Genomic DNA, 18,351 nt, shown 5'->3' on the forward strand with positions numbered 1-18,351 from the left:
AACTCCAGCCCGGAGACAGGAGCCTCTCCGAATGGACAGAAAACCACTGCTCAGGGAGGGCAAGTATTCCTGAGACTGTCAGGCTCCCCGATCGGGTGCCACCCGCTTCTTCCTGGTCTTTCTCCAGGAATGGAAACTTTCTGGCAACTTCGCCAACCGGAGAGGTCTTGGTTCAAGTTAACGAATAATTGTTATAGAGGGGCTTGCTGTGCAGATTCATTCTGACCTCACCCCCTCCATTTTTTGTGAAAAATACATTTTTATGTAATTCACAAACCAGCAGGTTCCCTCCCTTAGACTTCAGGGCTAATTTTTGCAGGTGAATGACAGGCAACCAAGCTAAGAAACTTAACCTCCCCCACACCAAAGGGCTGAGTACACTCTGCCTAGTTGACCAAATCTTCTGGAAAAATGAACGCAGAGCTGGTCCAGGGAGGAGTGCAGAGCTAGGCAAGTCTCGGGTGTAGATGGGGATCCAAACCTTCTCCCTCAATCGTTGTACCAAATCTTCCCTTGGGTCTGCCTGATGCTTCTGTTCCCTCCCTTCTTTGGCAAAAGCAAATGCGTTCTACGTCATCAGAGGCATTAATTTGTAACAGGAAGAGAAGGAGGAAGTGGTTAAAATACAGCCTTCCACATCATACTACATTATTTTATTATATAGAATACAATATGGGATATATATCTGTGATTAGCTTTTTATTTAAAATTTTTTTTCAATGTTTATTTTTTTGGGGGACAGAGAGAGACAGAGCATGAACGGGGGAGGGGCAGACAGAGAGGGAGACACAGAATCAGAAACAGGCTCCAGGCTCTGAGCCATCAGCCCAGAGCCTGACGCGGGACTCGAACTCACGGACCGTGAGATTGTGACCTGGCTGAAGTCAGACGCTTAACCGACTGCGCCACCCAGGTGCCCCTGTGGTTAGCTTTTTAAACAAACACAGGAGAACAAACAAAAGGTTTTCAGAAGGACATATACTTATTCCACATGTACCTCTATTGATTAAAACACTTCTGCGAAGTCTCTTTTTCTCGTGTTTATTTATTTTTGAGAGAGAGAGAGAGAGAGAGAGAGAGAGAGAGAGAGAGAGAGAGAGAGAGTCAGCAGGGGAGGGGCAGAGAGAGAGGGAGACACAGAATCCAAAGCAGGCTCCAGGCTCTGAGCTGTCAGCACAGAGCCCAACGCAGGGCTTGAACCCATCCACCATGAGATTATGACCTGAGCCGAAGTCGGATGCTCAACTGACTGAGCCACCCAGGCACCCCCTGCCCTCTTTTAAAGATGGACTTCATGGGAGTGCCTGGGTGGCTCAGTCAGTTGAGCATCTGTCTTCGACTCAGGTCATGATCTCACGGTTCATGAGTTCGAGCCCCGGTTCATGAGTTTGAGCCCCAGTTCATAAGTTTGCGCCCTGTGTCGAGCTCTGTGCTGACAGCTTGGAGCCTGGAGCCGGCTTCCGATTCTGTGTCTCCCTCTCTCTCTGCCTGTCCCCCACTTGCACTCTGTCTCTGTCTCTCTCTCTCAAAAATAAACATTAAAAAATTTTTTTGGAGATGGACTTTATAGCCATTCTACAAAATATTCAAGATGACCATTATTAACTATAAATTAATTTTTGACGGATCTCCAAAAAGCACAAGTTAAGGTTTGTCGCCAATAAGGACATCCAAAAAACAGAGTCGCCCACCCTGAAGACAAACTCCAAAGAGGAGTTACCAACACTTGTGTCATTGCCCCTTGTTGCGCTAAGGGGCTCTCCCGCGCAAGGTGACTATAGAGTCGGTGCGCTCTTTCCAAGGCTGTTGTCTGGAGCCACATCTGGAGTGTATTATTTATCATTCCTGATGATCCTGACTTCGTTCATCTGGTTGTTATTTTTCATCCTAAACAGTGAACTAAGCCTTCCCTAAGAAGGAGAAAAAGAAAAGGAAACAAATTCCTGAGCCCCATCTGGGTCAGGATCCCATTTCAGATTTCAGCAGGCTCCCACGCGCGAGCCTGGAGGTGGAGGCTATAGGTCTTCCTGCTTCCCGGAGCCCCAGACCTAGAGACTGGAGCACAGACACTGGTGCCGACCCGCCCCACACCTACTGAGTGCCGGGCCACACCGGGTGCTTGCATATGGGCTATCCTCCTCAATCTGGGCATATCTGGCCATTTCCTTCCCGGTGGATGGAATTTGTCATTTCTACGCCCCGCTACCTAGTCGTAGACTGCACGCTCCTCCGAGGCCCTATTGTTCCAGGAGAAGCTCTGGTTTCCTGGTGCCCACTTCCCAGGAGGACTTAACTTCAGAGATCATTCCAGACACGGGGCTCTGGGCAAAGCCTCACTTGAATATCCCTAGTCCTCAGGTTGACCAGCTTGAGCTGGTAAACAGAACCTTGACCCCAGAAGGACATGACCGTGGCCCACCATCACACAATTTGGGGCATGGGGGGTGGGGCGGGGAGGGCACCGCGCATCCTGAATCCTATGTGAATGGCACCACCTAGAGTTGTGCTCCAGGAGTGCAGTGAATGCGGGTTCCCGGAGCTGAGCAGGGCGGCCACCCTGCAGCCCAGAGAAGCATGGGACTCAGGCAGCCTCACACAGCATTCAAGGGTGAAACACCTACCTCTTGACGGCTAATGTGTCAACACCTCAACCCCCCCGGAGAAAGGACTCAAAGGAGAGACCCTCCCTGCCTCACCGATGCTGAGAGATCTAGGCTCGGCACACAGCTCACCAATCTTGTCTCCATCGACTTCAAAGGCAGCTCCGTCCCCTGGGAGGGGCTCGCTCGAGGGTATGGAGCAAAGCTGGCCTGACCCGAACTTGGCGAAGTCGCCTGAGTGCAGGTGAGGCTGGGCCTAGAAATCACCGGGAGACATGAGATCCCGTCTGGGCTCCAGCCTGGGGAGGGGTGTGAGCAGGTAATGGAGGGGGTGGGTGCAATCCTCACGGTCTAGAGGAATGTTGACCGTTGCCCCGTCCCTCCCAGACATAAGCCCGCCAGGCTCACACGTGGGCCCTCACCCACGTGGCACCCTCTGCAAGCCTAACCCACCTGGATACCCTCCTTCACGCTCTGCCTCGCCCGCCCTTCTGGGCATTCATTCTCTCCACTCCCAAAGAGTCTTTCGGAATAAAACCTACTGACCTCTGTCATTTCCACGACATCCCCCTCAAGCATTCTCTCAGCCTGTGGTCATTCAGCCCCCGTGTCCTCCCCTGACTGGGACAAGGGCTCCTTCATGTGTCCTATCCACACCCCATCAGGCCAAGACATCCCCACCTCAGCAGCTCACAGAGGCTCAGCCATCAGAGCCCCCGATGAGCTACAACATCAAAGACTGAGACACCGGCGTTCAGAGGAGAGGGTCAGCCAGTCAATAGCTAACTGACCTTGACTGAACTGCTTCCTTCTGGCACAGAGGGCCATAGAAAGAGTAGGGGCAAAGAGCCTGGTCCCAAAGAGCACTGGGTCGTATGTGACAAAAAAGAGACAGATCCATCCCAGATTTTAAAAAATAAAATAGGGGCGCCCGGGTGGTCCAGTAGGTTAAGCGTCGGAGTCTTGATTTCAGCTCAGGTCACGATCTCAGGGTTCATGAGTTTGAGCCCCAAGTTGGGCTCCATGCCGACAGGGTGGAGCCTGCTTGGGATTCTCCGTCTGTCTCTGCGTCTGTCTGTCTGTCTCTCTCTCTCTCAAAACTAAATAAATAAATAAACTTTAAAAAATATGAATAAAATAAACCTGACCATGAAGGTGAACTTTATGGATAATAAATTTCAGAGGTGGGAGAAAGAGCTGTCAGCGAGAATCCTCCCCGAGGAGGTAGGCCAGGAGCTAGGATCCCCTCAGAGGCTTCCAGGATGCTGAAGAATCATCATGTGGGTGTCCTTTGTTTTCCCAACAATGGCCGTGGGAAAACGGGGAACATCACTGAGCACCCGCTCTCTGCCAGGCACTGCACCAGGTGCTAGGAACACGCACTGTGCCAGGCGCTGGGAACACAGGAAGAGCAAGGGGGTTTGTGCCTTCAAGGTGCTCTCAGCCCAGACGGGAAAGGAAACTGTAAATAGACCTTTATGAAGCAGTGTGGGACCAACACTATGGGTACACCCGGCATCACCAGAGCACCACACACACTTCTAACCCTCCGAGAGGAAAGGGGAGGGGAAGGCATCCTGAAATGGGGGGGGGTGGCTAATAAAATGAAGCAAATGGTACCCCTTCTTCTCCTTACCCCTCCCAACCGAAGGTCACCTTCCACCATAAGAATAAACCATTGGCTTCTTAAACCAAGATCACAGTGGGGTGCCCACATGCCAGCACACTCTCTCACACATCCTCTGGGCAGATTACTCAAATCTGAACTGGGATTCCGGCCCTGGGGTGCTCCCCCGCAACCCGTCTGCCCCGCAGTCCATCCCACGCTGCCAACATGATGGCCGGGTGCCCTCTGATTCCTGGGTCTGGAAGGACCCTGGGCGGTAGAGAGGGAAGAGCCTACTGTGTCCTAGAATTACACGGTCTGCGGTCCTTCCTCCTTCACACCTTTGGGGAAGATGGCCCTGCTTCCGCCTGGACCTCCATCTGTGATCCCGGGCCCACCTCCCACTGCTGCGGCTGCTCGAGCCTCCCCACCTTGGAAGAACGCACCCCTCCCTCCTGATCTCCCTCTGCAGGGGCTGAGTAGGAAGGAGGCAGACTCTGGTCCCATTTCCCTTGGCCTAGGCAGGCTATTTTGGAAATGAGAAACCCCCTTTGGCCTCTCCTCCCCTGTCGGGAGCACCCTCCCTCCCCTCTCCACATTCCCCAGAAGTTCTCAGACTGAGATCCATCCTACGTGCAGTTATGTGGTGAAATCAGCACTTTTCTTGCCCTGCAGGCGCCGACGCTGGGAAGGGAGCCTACTCAAACCTTTGATGTAGGCACGTTTTAAAAGGCCCACCTGTCCCCTGTCTCTCCCCAGCCCCCAGCCTGAACTGCTGGAGCCCCTCATCACGGCTTTAAATCCCGGGCTACCCCCCAACACGGCCAGGATCAGGTCACACACACTCTCTCCCGCTGGGGGTAATCAAACCCAACCATGCTCACTCAGGGACATCTGTCTCCAGTGAATAAGGAGTGATCCCAAACTTGAGGGGGTTCTGTGACACTTAAAAGCTTCAAGCAGGAAGATCTGCAATTTCTCTTGGAGCAGGGCCTGCGGGGAGGGTCGCTGGGAAACCCTCGTTTGATGTTGTGCTTTCATGGCTGTGGTTTGATCCAGATGTTCCCCACTTGTGGGATTTTCTCCTTGGGAAGGAGGGGCCCTTGGCTGTGAAGACATTTCCATCATGTGCACGTTTGGATCCGGGCTGGCTGGGCGGAGGTCGGGGGCGGGGGGTGCTCTATAGCTGGTATCACTCTCTGCTCTCACCAACCGTGCCCTTTCCCCCCAGGGTCACATCCTTTCCCTTCCCATGCAAAAAAGAGAAGATGGCATTCCCATAAGGGGACCTTCCTAGCTCCTTGTAGGTTTGCAGTGTCACTGTCTAGAAATGACTCTGCCTCCCTGTTCTTTTGGCTCCATAAGTTGAAGCTACATTTGGTTCCCAAAGATGGTTTGTTCCCAGATCATGAAAAGAATAGGAGACAGAGTTCAAGAACCAGATTTCTGGCCAAGGAACAAACAATCATCTAAGAAACTGGGAGTGGGATTGCCCTGAGTGTGGATGAGTCAGGGTTCTGGAAAGAGGAAGTGGCCATCCCTCTTTGGGGTCAGTCCTACCTGGGTCGAAGTAAACCCTTCCAGACACACAGACCCCTCTGCTCCCACAGAGCCTGAAAAGGTTAACATCATCCTTTCCCAAAAGCTTCACTGAAACCTGGAAATCTTTCCTTCAACTTTGAGTCTTTAGAAGTTCCTCCTGCTGTCCAGCCTCAGTCACCACTATCACAGGGTGACCTCACAGGAGGTGGCCTCCCCTAAGGAAATGGCATCAGTCACACCCAAGCCCACTGGCATCCTTCTAGACACTTCTCTCTCCTGGAATCAGAACAAGGGCTGCCAACTCCATTAAAAGTCAGGCTACTCCTGGAGCCGTGCCCGTGAGCACAGAAACGCTTCTAGAATCCTTGCCTGCGTCGTGGAGGTCATGGCCCACATTGGGCACATGGATGTTGCATGAAGGAGGCTGGACAGACGAACGAAACTCCAGGCCCTGCTGGAGGAAGGCACCAGCCTACAAGTGGATCCTAAAGGACCCCCTTTGGCCACAAGTTTGGGTAAGTGGACTATTTTCAAAGGAGGGGATTGTGTGGGGAGCGACAAAATATGGGAAGCTTTTCGCACGAAGAGGTCTGGGGGAGACAAGACAGGGTGGAACCCACTGAGAGGACAAGGAGGGCCCAGTCCTGGGGAGACCCGAGGGAGACAGGCCAGTGGGAGAAGAGCTCGCTGGTTCCCCCAACAGCCCAGAGAAAAGGGAGGGCACAGGGAAGGAAAGCAGAAAAGCCCCAGCAGCTGTCCCACCTGGAGAATTTGAGCGCTGTTCCCAGCTCCCCCGCTCTGTGTAACAGCAGGGAAATGCACATTTGGGGGATTAGCTTCCCCCCTCCGGGAGGCCCTGAGGGTCAGTTCTCAAGCTCCCCCTTCCCTCAGACTTTGACCTCGTCAAGCACAGATAGTCAGGTCATGATGGTGACGGGGGTGGATGGCATTGGTCTCCCTGGCTTGGATTTTTTCTTGTTCCCCCACACCCTCTCTCTCTCTCTCTTAGGCAATAATTTTCATTTTCTTGGTGTTATATGCCCCATATGTCTCTAGCTCAGAGAACTAGGAAACACTCCATCCTTCTTAAGCCGGGCCTCGACACCTGCAAGCCCCTCTCCTCCCACACATATGTCCACACAACTGGGGTACATGGTTAGCTTCCCCATGGCCTCCTCCGGCCCCTCTTCCCCGCTGCCCTTCTCAGCTTTCGGACTAGAATTAGAGTCTTCTCTCCCACTGGGAGGTGGCAGGGGCATGCTCAGGGGTCCTCACAGCTGGATAGCAGCTGGAAGAGCCCCACATGTTCTGTGTGCACTCACAGCGGCTCCCTGAGGGGACCGGTGACAAGGGGAAGAGGTGCTGGGAAATCATGGGCTAGGGGAGCTCATGCAGTGGGATTCTCTACTTGGTCTGGTCTGATCTGGGCCAGGGAGGGGGGTGACTAGACGCTCAACCAAGTGTCCTGGGTCTCTCAGAGGGAATGGCAGTGTGGGCCACCAGTTCTGCCTAGGGCATCTGAAGACTCTTCTTCCCCACCTCCTCTCCTGCTCCTCATTACTGTGGAATCTAAGTGAGGCTCATCCCCTCCCCTGTGACTTCTCCCTCCCTAAACCCTTTCACTCATGCCCAAATCATCCCCCCTGCAGGCTTACTAGAGTCTGACCCAGACTCCCTACTCTAGAGGTAGACTTGTCCCCAACCCTCACTGGTGCTGTGGATGGAGAAACTGAGATGGGACCAGAGGACCCAGACCCCATCTTCTCCTGAGGGGCTAGTGGGCCCCCGGCCCTTTCCCAGAATCATCGCTCCCAGAATGACCTGAAGAACCTCACAGGGGAAGGGCCATCATGGGAAGGAACGCCTCCTGATCTCTCATTCATGCATGTAAACATGAGGGCTTCCCCCCCAAACGCGAGGGTTCCACCTCGGTGCTATGGAAGGCTCCATCCCACCTGCTGCTCGTCCTCCTCCTCACCAGCCCCGTTATTGCCAATACAGAGTCGTTCACGCAAGCTGGCCCCCCAGGACTGGGCTAAGAAGTTTGGGTAGGAGGGCAGAAGTGAGAGACGTTTCCTTAGTGTTCCCTGCAAACCCTGCTAGGCTAGAGGGCCACAATCAGACCCACTGGGTCATTCCACAGGACACCTCTCTGGGATGCACGGAAGGCCATTAGACTCACTGGAGCTCATAAACAAGATTATGGCCAGCAAGCCATCGGCACGGGGCACCCACTGTGTGCTTGGGTGGACTCCGCTGGGGTGGATGGGGCAAAGGAGGGCCATTTCGCTGGTCTTGCGTTTCATATACCACACTAACCCACGGGGGAGCATGTCACAGATACTGGAGATTCCCGTGCTCGTACAAAACCCCCATCACCTTACCTTCGCTCCTGCTCAGACACACGATCCTACGTGGATCTCAGGCAGACAAGCTAGACAGAGGAAAGAACGTCCCTGCGTATGGGTTGTCCATGCCGTGTAGCAGTATCATCAGACTTGGAGGCCTCTCTTCTCGGAAGGCGGTGAACCTCCATGTTGCTGAGCCAGGGGTGGGGTAAGTTTCCTGTCTTCGTGAAGACGGGGGGGGGCAGCTGACATGACCCCTCAAGATCCTACCCTGGACGAGGCAGAGATGTGGAGGTTCTAGGAGAGGGATGTTGAGAAGAGGGACAGACAAACGGATGGAGGGACTGGAGGAGCGGGGAGGGGGAGCAGGGCTGGAGAGACGAATGGTCTCCGCTGGACTGATGGATGGCCGCTGAGGTTTGTTTACTGGCAGCCCCCAGCCCGCCACCGCCGGGGGAGAGGAATGGCGGCTGGCACATCAGAGGGCTCTTAGGGAAGCTGATGGAGATGATTTAGATGGGAATGAATCAGCTCCATATGGATTAAGTGTCCCCGCAAATCCCAGGATCTTACAGATGAGGGGACGGGGCAAGGGCACTGAAGGGAGGGGCAAGGGCGGGGGCAGTGCGGAGCTGGTGCAGAGTAACGTGGGCCTGGAGCCAATTGGAGGGCGCCCTCAGAGGGCACAGATGCTGCGGCCCCGGGTCTGCCCATACCATGTCTCTCCAGCTTGGCACCAGGCTTTAGGAAAAGACCCCGTCTGTTGCAGTGTCCCCTGTGGGTGAGTCCCTGTCCATCTCCCCTTCTCTCTCTCTCTCTCACCTTTCCATCTTTGCTCTTCTGTCCTCCTCCCTCCCTTCTCCCTGCGCTGTTCCAGTCTCTGTCCTTCCACACTCCCCTCTCCTCTGTCCCCCTGCCGCCCTGCCCCTTTCCCTAGAGGTGCGAATGGCAGGGAGCTGACCGCAGGTCCTGTGCACTCCAGCACTCTGGTCTGTCCTCCCTCTGGCCGCAGTCCCGGCACCAGGTCCCTTGGAGCACTCAGGCTTAGAGTTGTCTGGGGACCAGGAAGGTGGTCCGAAAGTGACCTTTTGACTACACAAAGTTCTTTCTCTTCCTCTCGCCCACCCTGCTCTCAGCAACCCCATTATCCCAGTGCCAGAGGAAGCTTGGATTGGGGCACCACGTCAGTAGACAAGGGCAGGCAATGGGTCATCTGTTGGCTGTGGGGCCACCAGAGCACTGTGTCTCCACTGTTCCTCCCATGCCCCATGCAGAGGGCCCTGGAGCTGACTGTGGTTATGAAGCCGGCTGCCATGTGGACGACCTGGATCAGAGCACGGGGTAGTCATATATGACAATCGTTTGAAATATCACAGCCACTCTCCCCCCACCCCCACTGGTGATCTATGGGCTGCGTGCCCTGTAAAAATTATTTATCGGGGCCTCAGAGTGTCCTGATTTAGTACCGCTGCCTCTGGGGCCGAGGGGCCTGCCTGTCCGCCGGAGCCTAAGCGTTAAACGACGCTAAAAAGTTAAACGGCCAACGTTGGGGGCTCACTCGAGGAGGCGCCATAAAGCTGTCGGAGCCGCTTAAATCAGGAGCGAGGATTCCCCGGGACATCTTCTCACCATATGCCGCAAGCCAAGAAGGCTCTCCTCGCCCCTCTGCGCTCACCCAAGGCAGGGTGAGCAGTCCACACAGGGCAGGGGGCACAGGGGCCAGGCTGGGGCCAGAGCAGTGGAGGAGGTCAAGGCTGACCTCCTCTACAGACCTTCTTCCGGTGTCCCCAGGGCTGGGGCCCAAGAGTGTAAGAGGACGTGTCCAGCCCTCTGCCACCGGCCAGGGGTTTCCTCATTCAGACCATTTTTAAAGACCTCCATCAAAAAAGCAGTGTGGCTGTCTCTTCCCATGGCCCTTCGGGAGGCAGTACTTCCCTGGTATCTCACTTCCGTCTGTTTCTGCGCATCGAACCCGCTGGAACTCAGTGTCTCCCTGCTTGGGTGTGGAGAGGGGGTCCTGTTGAGCCAGTCTGTGTTGTGATCTTTAGCCTCCTTCACACCACCGCCCCCCCACGCCCCCTCCTCGCAGGGCTCTCTGAAGAACAGAGCCCAGCCTTGGATGGCCACCAGACACCCCCCGGGGCACCCGCATGACACTCCAGCTCCGCAGACAGTTCTCCAGGCTGAAGCCCAGTCCATGCTGCCACCGCCCGGCCACGAGCAAGAGGGAGGTGGGTGTCTGCGGGCTGTTGATCACGCCTCCTTTCAGCAGCAGTAAGACCTGCCTCTTAAAACCTCCGCCTGGGTCCCTAATATTTGCCTGGCTATATATCTCCGGTGATATATGGACAGAAATTGCTCGTAAACGGCTATAAAACCTCTTAGTTGAGCCGGGGAGGAGGTACATGAGTGTGGGCATGGCCCGGGCTGCAGGAGGATCGGAAGCTGAGCCATCATCTCAAAGTCCCCCCAGACCCCAGGGGTGAGGGGCTGCATGTGGGACCCTCGGGGGAAGAATGGAGGAAGGAGGCCCAGGGGTTGCTCTCCAAGCTCCTTAGGAGGTGTTATGGGGCTCTCTCAGCTGGCTGGCCCAGTGACGTGTGTGTGGCTTTAGGCAAGTCACGTGGGGGGCTCCGCACCATGGTTCCTGTCATCAGTGAGGATAAGGACACCTACCCAGCTCCCTCGGTGAGTTGTCACGAGGGATCAGATAAGGAAAGGCATAGAGCCCGCATTAATCAGTACTTTGTAAACAAAAGAGGCTGCATATATTGGACCCGACCCCCAGAAGGGCATGGTGTCTTCTGAAGGCCTACTACACGCTGGATCCCTTACCTAATTATCTCTCATCCTGACAACACCCTGCCATGGAGATACGACTGTCACCGCACTGCAGACACGAAACCTGAGGTTCACAGAGGTGCACGCAGGTAGTCAGTCCCGGACACCGATTCCAGAGCCGGTGCCCGTTCCACACATCAGCATGACATCGCGGGCACAGGAGGGGTAGCTGGTAAGACACCAGGGGGGCTTCCATCAAAGAGGCAGGGGGACACCAGGACAGATGGCTTCTCTCCTGCTCCCTCCCCTTCCCCAGAGCGCAGGCCTCTCCCTCAGACACTTCTGCTGCAATACGTGCAGGGTCCGGAGCCAAGGGGTTCCCTCAGCATATAACCACTCACTACACCCACCATCCAAAGAAACAGCTCCTGAAGGAGAAAGGGAAACCTAGGGCTTTGTGGGAGGCCAGTGCCCTCCACCCAGGAGGCCAGGAGACACGGGTCTTGCGTGGGCCAGGGGAGAATGGCCTTCGTGGGGGTAGGTCAGCAGGTATAGACCCCTGACAGCCATAGTCCCAGAGCCCCTGGACCAACCCCCCAGCCCCTGGCTATCCCTTCTGATTACCCCCCAGCCCTCCTTTCCCCCACCCTGTGGCCTTTCTGGAGACCCCATGCTGTCCCTCTCCCACAGCATCCCCCTGACAGCCCCTGACTGTCCCCCTCCCCCATCTCCCTCCACACGGAGCTGCCCCTTTCCTCCACTAGGAGCCCTGGTTCTCTTCCTCTCTCTCCAAGTCTCTTCAACCCTTGCCTGTCCCTTGTGGTCTCCCACCCCTTCCCTCCCTCGTGGTGTCCCTCCAGCTCCTGGGTGCCCCTTCCTTCCATGGCCCCCGGCCCCTACCCTTCCCCTAGCGTCCCTCTGGTCTCTTCTCACCTGCGCTCTAGGACCCTCAGCCCCTGACCTGCCCTTTGTCCCCCTCCAGTGACAAACCAGGACAACAGTAGTAAGGCCACCCTTCTGCCCCCCAACTCCCCTTCCCTGGTGGCTCCCACCCCCAACCCCACTTTTCTTTAAGTTTCCAAATCAACCTTCCTCCAATAATAATGATAAAGCAGGAAGCCGGGCCGGAGGACAGTGCAAATTTTTCTTCTTGACACGGAGTTTCCGATTAAAGGCAAAGGGACATAAATCCTCCTGCGTAATTGCTGTGCTCCAGCTCGGAGCCACTTGGAAGGGAGGCTCCCACCCCCTCTGCCCCTGCCCCAGGGAGCCCCACCCCCATCCTGAGCAGGGCTTGGTCCCCAGAGCCTGGAGCTGGGTTGGGAAGCGGGAAGGGAACGGTGCGGGCACAAACCTGAGCCAGGCTACCCGCATTTCCCTTCCAGGGGTCCCAGTCCAGATGGATGGCAGCCCATGGCCGCCCCCAGCTGCCCCTCAAACCTTCACATTGAGAGCATGCTTTCTATTTTGGCAAAGCTTCTCAGCATCCATGATCTCAACTGATACTTTCAAGGACTTTGAACATTATTAAACAAGTCTCAGATGGAGGGAGGAGCCTTTAGAAGTCAGCCAGAGCAACTCCCCTAGTCTGGCAAGTAGGGAAGCAGGGCTGTAGGAGGGGCCAGCTAGGGGCAGAACTGGGCCGGAGTGCTGTCCGGCCCCCACCCGAGTTTGCCCTCTCACATACAACGGAGGCCTGACACCTGCTGAAATCCACTAAATCGAGGCCCAAACAGCCTACCCCCCCACCCCGCCCTGCCCAGTGGTCTTCTCACCCACCAGAGAAGCTTTTGTAACACTCAAGAATGCTTGATGTTCTTACCCTCCACGCTTAGAGGAAGAAGACACTAGAAGTGGGTGTGAATTGCTCAAGATGGAGGGCCTGGAGTCGCCAAACCTCCCAACTCCACGTTTACACTTGTGTTTCCGGCAACTTCTGACACACAGAGATTCCAACCTCCAGCCACTCTGCAGGTGGAACCCCGCCTGGCCAGGACACCCGCCTCCCGACCTTCAAGGGGGGCACACCCGCCCCCCTCCCTCGCCTCCTGTGAGAGCCCACCACTCCACCCCTCCCTTCCTTTCCAGTCCTGTGCCCACTCTCCCCATTCCATGAGGCCTTCCCGATGGGAAGCCCTTGGTTTCTCTTCCCTCTGTTTCTCCCTGCTCTGAACAACCTCTTCCAGCTAGTGCTAAGTCAACTCCTGGGTGTTACTCTCCTCTCGTGCGCTAGGGGAACGAGCCTGGGTGTCTTCCCTCCCAACCCTCCAACCCTCTTCCCCGCTCAGACCCAACCAGATCTGCCCAACCAGAGACATCAGTGGATGTCTCTACTACATACAGTATATGGCTCCCATGGTCCTGGGAACCCAGCAGTCCCGTCACCTCTTGTTCAGTGGAAACTTCCACAGAAGCCCTAGGAATCCCACATCAGGATTCCCACATCAGGAATCAGGCATTCCCACCATGGCTTCTGGGTTTCCCTGGCCCCCCAGACCCCTTCCCTAGCATCTTGGGTGAGGGGAGGCCTTCGGCTGGAACTGAGTGAAAGAAAAGTCACACCCTCAGTCTGCTTTCCCATCCCTGATTAAAACTGGACCCCAGCAATTCAGGCCTCCCAAGGTCTACCCTCTAGGTCTCTTGCTTGAGCTCCTCGGAGATTGTGACAAGGTGGCAGACAACTGGGTCCCTCTACCAGACCCTGACACCCCCCAAGCTCCCCGCAACCCACATCCAGCCCTGCGCACCTGCCCTTCCCTCTGCCACAGCAAAACTGAGTATGGAGCAAGGTCCAGTGAGGTCTTTGGAGTCTTCGAGAAGAATGTCCTATCTGGGTCTGGAAAAAAAGAAAAAGAAAAAAAGAATTGGCCTCGGGATTATGGTGGGCTTTTCTGGGCATCATGGTAGAGCTTCTCAGGATGTCGACAACGTTAGTCTAAAGGGCCACAAACCTGTGATCCTTCCCAGGCCCAGGGAGGGGAGAGAGCTAAGTCTATAAAAGAAAGCCAAAGGGTGGAGAGGACAGAGGAGGTCCAGGCCCAGAAAAGGGGGATGGTCTGACGTTGCAGGGAAGTGAGGCCTGCTGTACCCCATCCTGGTATTCCCAAACCCTGACCAATAACCTCATTTGTTGACAGGAGGGGGCTGGGAGTGGAGAAGGGTCCTTCCCCCCTGGAAGTGACTACAGGCCAGAGACTATGAGTGCTCTCGGCTTTCTATAGGGAGGAAGGACTGGAGAGAGGGGCCTAGACAGCAGGATGGTCCTCCCGGATGTGTGCCTTCAAGTACAACCAGGCTCTGGGCCCCAACCCCAATCTTAGAGCCCTATGTGGAGAATCTGGAGGGAAAAGAGATAGACCCTTCCCCCTGGAGACCCCACTCTTCCAGGATGACAGACCCTCATGTTGGACCCAGACAAATAAATGGAGAATTACTCTTGCAGTTTAGTCATGGAAAATGTCCTCAGAGGTGGCAGTGTGGGGCAAGCACTGGGAAGACAGGTGGGAAGGGAGCAAGAATGGGGATGAGTTCCAGCCCCAGAGACTGGGGACAGGGAAAAAAGGCCCACTCACTCTTGTGTCCATCATTCACTCGGCGACTATTTGCAAGGGCAGCCATGTATCAGGCATGGCCCTAGGAGACACAGAAATGAATTAGAGAAGGAGGAACAACAATGGGGGAGGTCCTCAGAAACTCAGCTCCTCCCCCAAAATATCAGCGTCAGCTTGCAGAATTCCCCAGGTCCATGCTAGCTAAGCTCCCATCTCCAGGCCTCTCTCATCCAAAAGAAATCCATTAGCCATAATTCTGGCTGCCTTCTTCCCCAGGGTCCCAAGCCCTGCCCCAGCCCTTGCCCTGGTTCCTGCCTCTCAAATATGCCATGCTCTTTCCCGCTGGGCAGACTTTGGAGCATCTTCAGGCCGTAGCTACAGCAGGAGGGATGGGGGCTAGATGTGCTGAGCACCTTGCCAGCAGCAGGGAGGACGGTACTGAGGGCTCCAGTAGAGGCCAAGGAAGAGATATGTGAGCATACACGTCCAGGCCCAAGATCCTCAGCCCGACTCTGAGTCGTGCTGGGAGAGGCATCATTCATCTGCCCAGGGGTGGAGAAGGGGCAGGGGGAAGGGAATGAAAAACACCCACAGCCCATTAACCTACTTTTGCAACTTCATTAAAACAGAGTCTCCGACATGTCGCCATAAATTGTCTTCTGAGGAGGAAGCCAGATCCAACATCTAGTTCTAGCAGTAAAGCCTCTGAGAAGAAGCTGGAATAATCAGGGTGGAAGGGACACACTGGGTGAGGGAGGGGGTGTCACTGCATGGCTTTGTGGACTGAGCCGCCTACTAGAGGACTTCCTAAGTGGGCACGCCACCTGGGGGTGGGGAGGGAGCAGGGAGAGGCTTCTCTATAATATTGTACAGTCACGGCCCTGGTCAAGAACCCTTACACTTCCTGGATTCCCTCATGACAAACCTAAAAGCTCTCCTCGGCCTTTCCAAGCCTCCTTCTGGAAGCCCCGCTCTGGCCCAAAGCTCCCTGCTCCAGGGTGTGTGCTGAGTATCATGGTCACAGCCCTGAGTACAGAGGACTCCAGACGACCTAAGACCCGCACTGCCCTGGCTGAGTACACAGCCTGACCCAGTGGCATGAACACTGGCCCAGGGGTCAGTGGGGCTGAGGCCCCGCTTCCCAGCTGACCCATCTGGATCCCGTCCTCATGCGAGTGGTGACTGAGTGCCCGGGCCCTGGAGAGGGACTGCCAAGGTTCAAATTCTGCCTTTGCCACTGAAGGACCTCAGCCAACTTATTTAACCTCCCTTGCCTTAGTGTTCTCATGGGAATAATTATAGCTCATAAAGTTATTGAATCTTAAATGGGATGGCCCATGGAAAACGCATAACACTTAAGACCTCACATCCTAGGGGTCAATAAACATGGGCTATTGTTGTCATCTTTAGGTACTTATGTGTCTAGGTGAGGAAACTAAAACCCGAAGAGGGGAACTGATTTGGGTCAGAATCAGACTTCCTTTGGCTGAATTCAAGGATCTTCTCCAACGCGTCCCCTCTGGGCCTCACTTTCTTCGTTTGAATAATGAATGGAATAAAATAGACCAGTGGTTTCTTTCTCCTCCTCCTCCTCCTCCTCCTCCTCCTCCACCACCACCACCACCACCACCACAATCATCATCATCATCATCATCATCATCGCCTTAGAATTTCGTTTCAAAGCAACCTAACTCAGAATGCCAATACACCAGGGTGGACTAGGTGGGGAGAAACTAGTGTGAGGGCAGGGGGTAGTCTGGAGCCTGAGCAGCCACCCCTGAGTCCCACCGGAGAAACTGGGGGTGTCCAGACCTCAAGTCAAGCCCTTGGCCAGAATGATCTCAGGGCTTCCACTGGCAGTCTAGGAAGCGAAAGAGCAAGAACTCTCCAGACCACACTGGGAGAGGAGGAAGAACCTGATGGATGAGAGACTTTCTGCGGATAGGATGGTCTTCATACCCTCACTGCACAGAAAAGGGGTGGAGGAGGGAGGGATGCAGGGAGTGAACCAGAAGGCTCCACGCAGAGTGGCTAGTCCACAACCCAGGTACAAGCCACCCTGAGCCCCTCCACCTTCCGCACGCTTCTCAGCTCCGAGCGGCCCGCGCTCCCGCCATAGCTGCAGCCCAAGAAAACATGGCCATAAAACAGACATTTGCTTTAATTTTGACTTGAAGGGGCAATTTAGCGCAGGCTGTTTGCAAGCTGTCAGAGTTCTTTACGAGGCTCTATCATGTTTTCCCAAAATGCTCCCCCCAAGCGGATTCCCGGGGTCAAAGTTCACACATAACTATTTAGGGGGAAGAGGGGTTGGAGGGAGCATGGGAGACTGAGGAGAGTGGAGAATACACACACACACACACACACACACACACACACACACACACACACACACATATATAATTTTTTAAAAATCAAGAGTGGCTGGGAAACTAATAGCAAAAGACAGCCAGATCGGGACAGCCCCCGGTCAGAGGCAAGTGCTGCGTCTCTGTCCCACCCTCCTCCCTCTCTGGGCCTCCCACAGCAGGAGACTGTCCGGGGCAGAAAAATGAAACATTGTGACTCAGCCCAGCCTCAAGGGCCTCACACACTTATTCACAATGACCTGGATACTTGGACACTTGCATTCACAACCAAACAAATCTTGCTGAGTCCTGACTGGCATTTTCTTTCTTCTTTTTAAGTTTACATATTTATTTATTAGTCATCTCTACACCCAACGTGGGGCTCAAACTCGCAACCCCCAAATCAAGAGTCGCACGCTCTTCCAACTGAGCCAGCCAAGCACCCGCTGACTGACATTTTCTGTTACTGCCTCTCTACTTTGCACTTCTAGCAACTCTAGAACCCCACAAACTACTGACCCTTCTCCCCTCAGCTTCCGCTCTGATCCCCCTGCTGGTTTTCTAGGCTCCTTCTTTCCTAGGAGAAAGTGCTAGATCTTACTAGATCCTCCCCACTGTTGGAAGGAGGGGAAAAGTCACCAACTCACCTCCTTCCAAAGTTGGCTTGCTTCTTCTGTTTTCCCACAGCCCACCCCCTCTTCCATCAAGAGCCCCGGGCTGAGACTCATTCAGAGGAATAACCCCCACACATTGTAAACAGGGTGGCTGCTCCCAAGTCTGGAGGCACCCAAGGACCTTGGAGATCATAGAGTGGGTAGGGCCTGGGAAGCCAGACCCTGAACATACTCCAGGTACATTTCAGCTCTCTACAAAAAAAGATTTCCTGCCTTTAAGGTCCTTTGGAGGTTGGGGCATAAGGGCTTAGGGGTGCATATTGGGGCTTTCATCCTAACCTGTCCCCCCAAGGTGATATGGGAGCAAAGGGGAGACAGAGGCCAAAATATAGGACAGGGGTCTCCCCTCACTGAAGACCCCTCCCCTTTCCTCACATTCTAAGGAATTTTTCTGGTCTCTGTGGACAATTCCAGCCTCAGTATTCCCAGGGAAGGGTGATGAGGCAAAGGGGACATGTCTCAGGCTGGGAGCGATCCCAGAGGTCAGGGTGAGTTGAGGGCAGGATGTCCCGGAGGCAGGGGAATTGGGACTATGGGAATCTGGGGTGATGGGAAGTCCTGTGATCCCCTCATAGCAGCATATGCACAGGAAAGTCCACCAGAGGAGCTAACTGGAAGCTCAATGGGGTGTTTTGCAGCCCAGACCCTGCCAGCAGGCTATGGACCAGGGACACCACTAAGGCCTGATGCCAAGCCACTCAGGCTGATCTGAGCAGAGGTGAGTAGGGGTTCTCCTGGGCAATGATCAAGGAGAAAAGAAACAGACCGGAGCCCGCACAGGGAGAAATGAGATGGGACGGGGACCCAGACCCGCAAATAACTGTGTCCCTATCTCCACTGTGCGTGAATTAAGCTCCCACCTACTTAATGTTCTCTAAAGCCCCAAAGCAGCCTACAACAT

The 18,351-nt window shown here is 54.8% G+C and overlaps 1 long non-coding RNA gene across 4 annotated transcripts; it reads right to left on the bottom strand.

Annotated features, from left to right (window-relative positions):
- Window positions 1–1,498: 1,498 nt before the first annotated feature.
- LOC109501606 lies at window positions 1,499–16,001 on the bottom strand. Of its 4 annotated transcripts, none has more exons than XR_006600753.1 (4): window positions 13,625–16,001; window positions 10,932–11,106; window positions 8,133–10,092; window positions 1,499–1,910 (listed from the first exon to the last, which is right to left on the bottom strand). It is a non-coding gene; the product is annotated as an uncharacterized LOC109501606 (long non-coding RNA). The 4 variants fall into 4 exon arrangements; XR_006600755.1 differs by lacking the exon at window positions 1,499–1,910 and having other exon boundaries at window positions 3,747–10,092; window positions 13,625–13,713; window positions 14,450–16,001; XR_006600754.1 differs by lacking the exon at window positions 1,499–1,910 and having other exon boundaries at window positions 3,747–8,367.
- Window positions 16,002–18,351: the final 2,350 nt, after the last annotated feature.

Source organism: Felis catus, chromosome B4, assembly GCF_018350175.1.
Source record: "Felis catus isolate Fca126 chromosome B4, F.catus_Fca126_mat1.0, whole genome shotgun sequence".
Classification (NCBI taxonomy): domain Eukaryota; kingdom Metazoa; phylum Chordata; class Mammalia; order Carnivora; family Felidae; genus Felis; species Felis catus.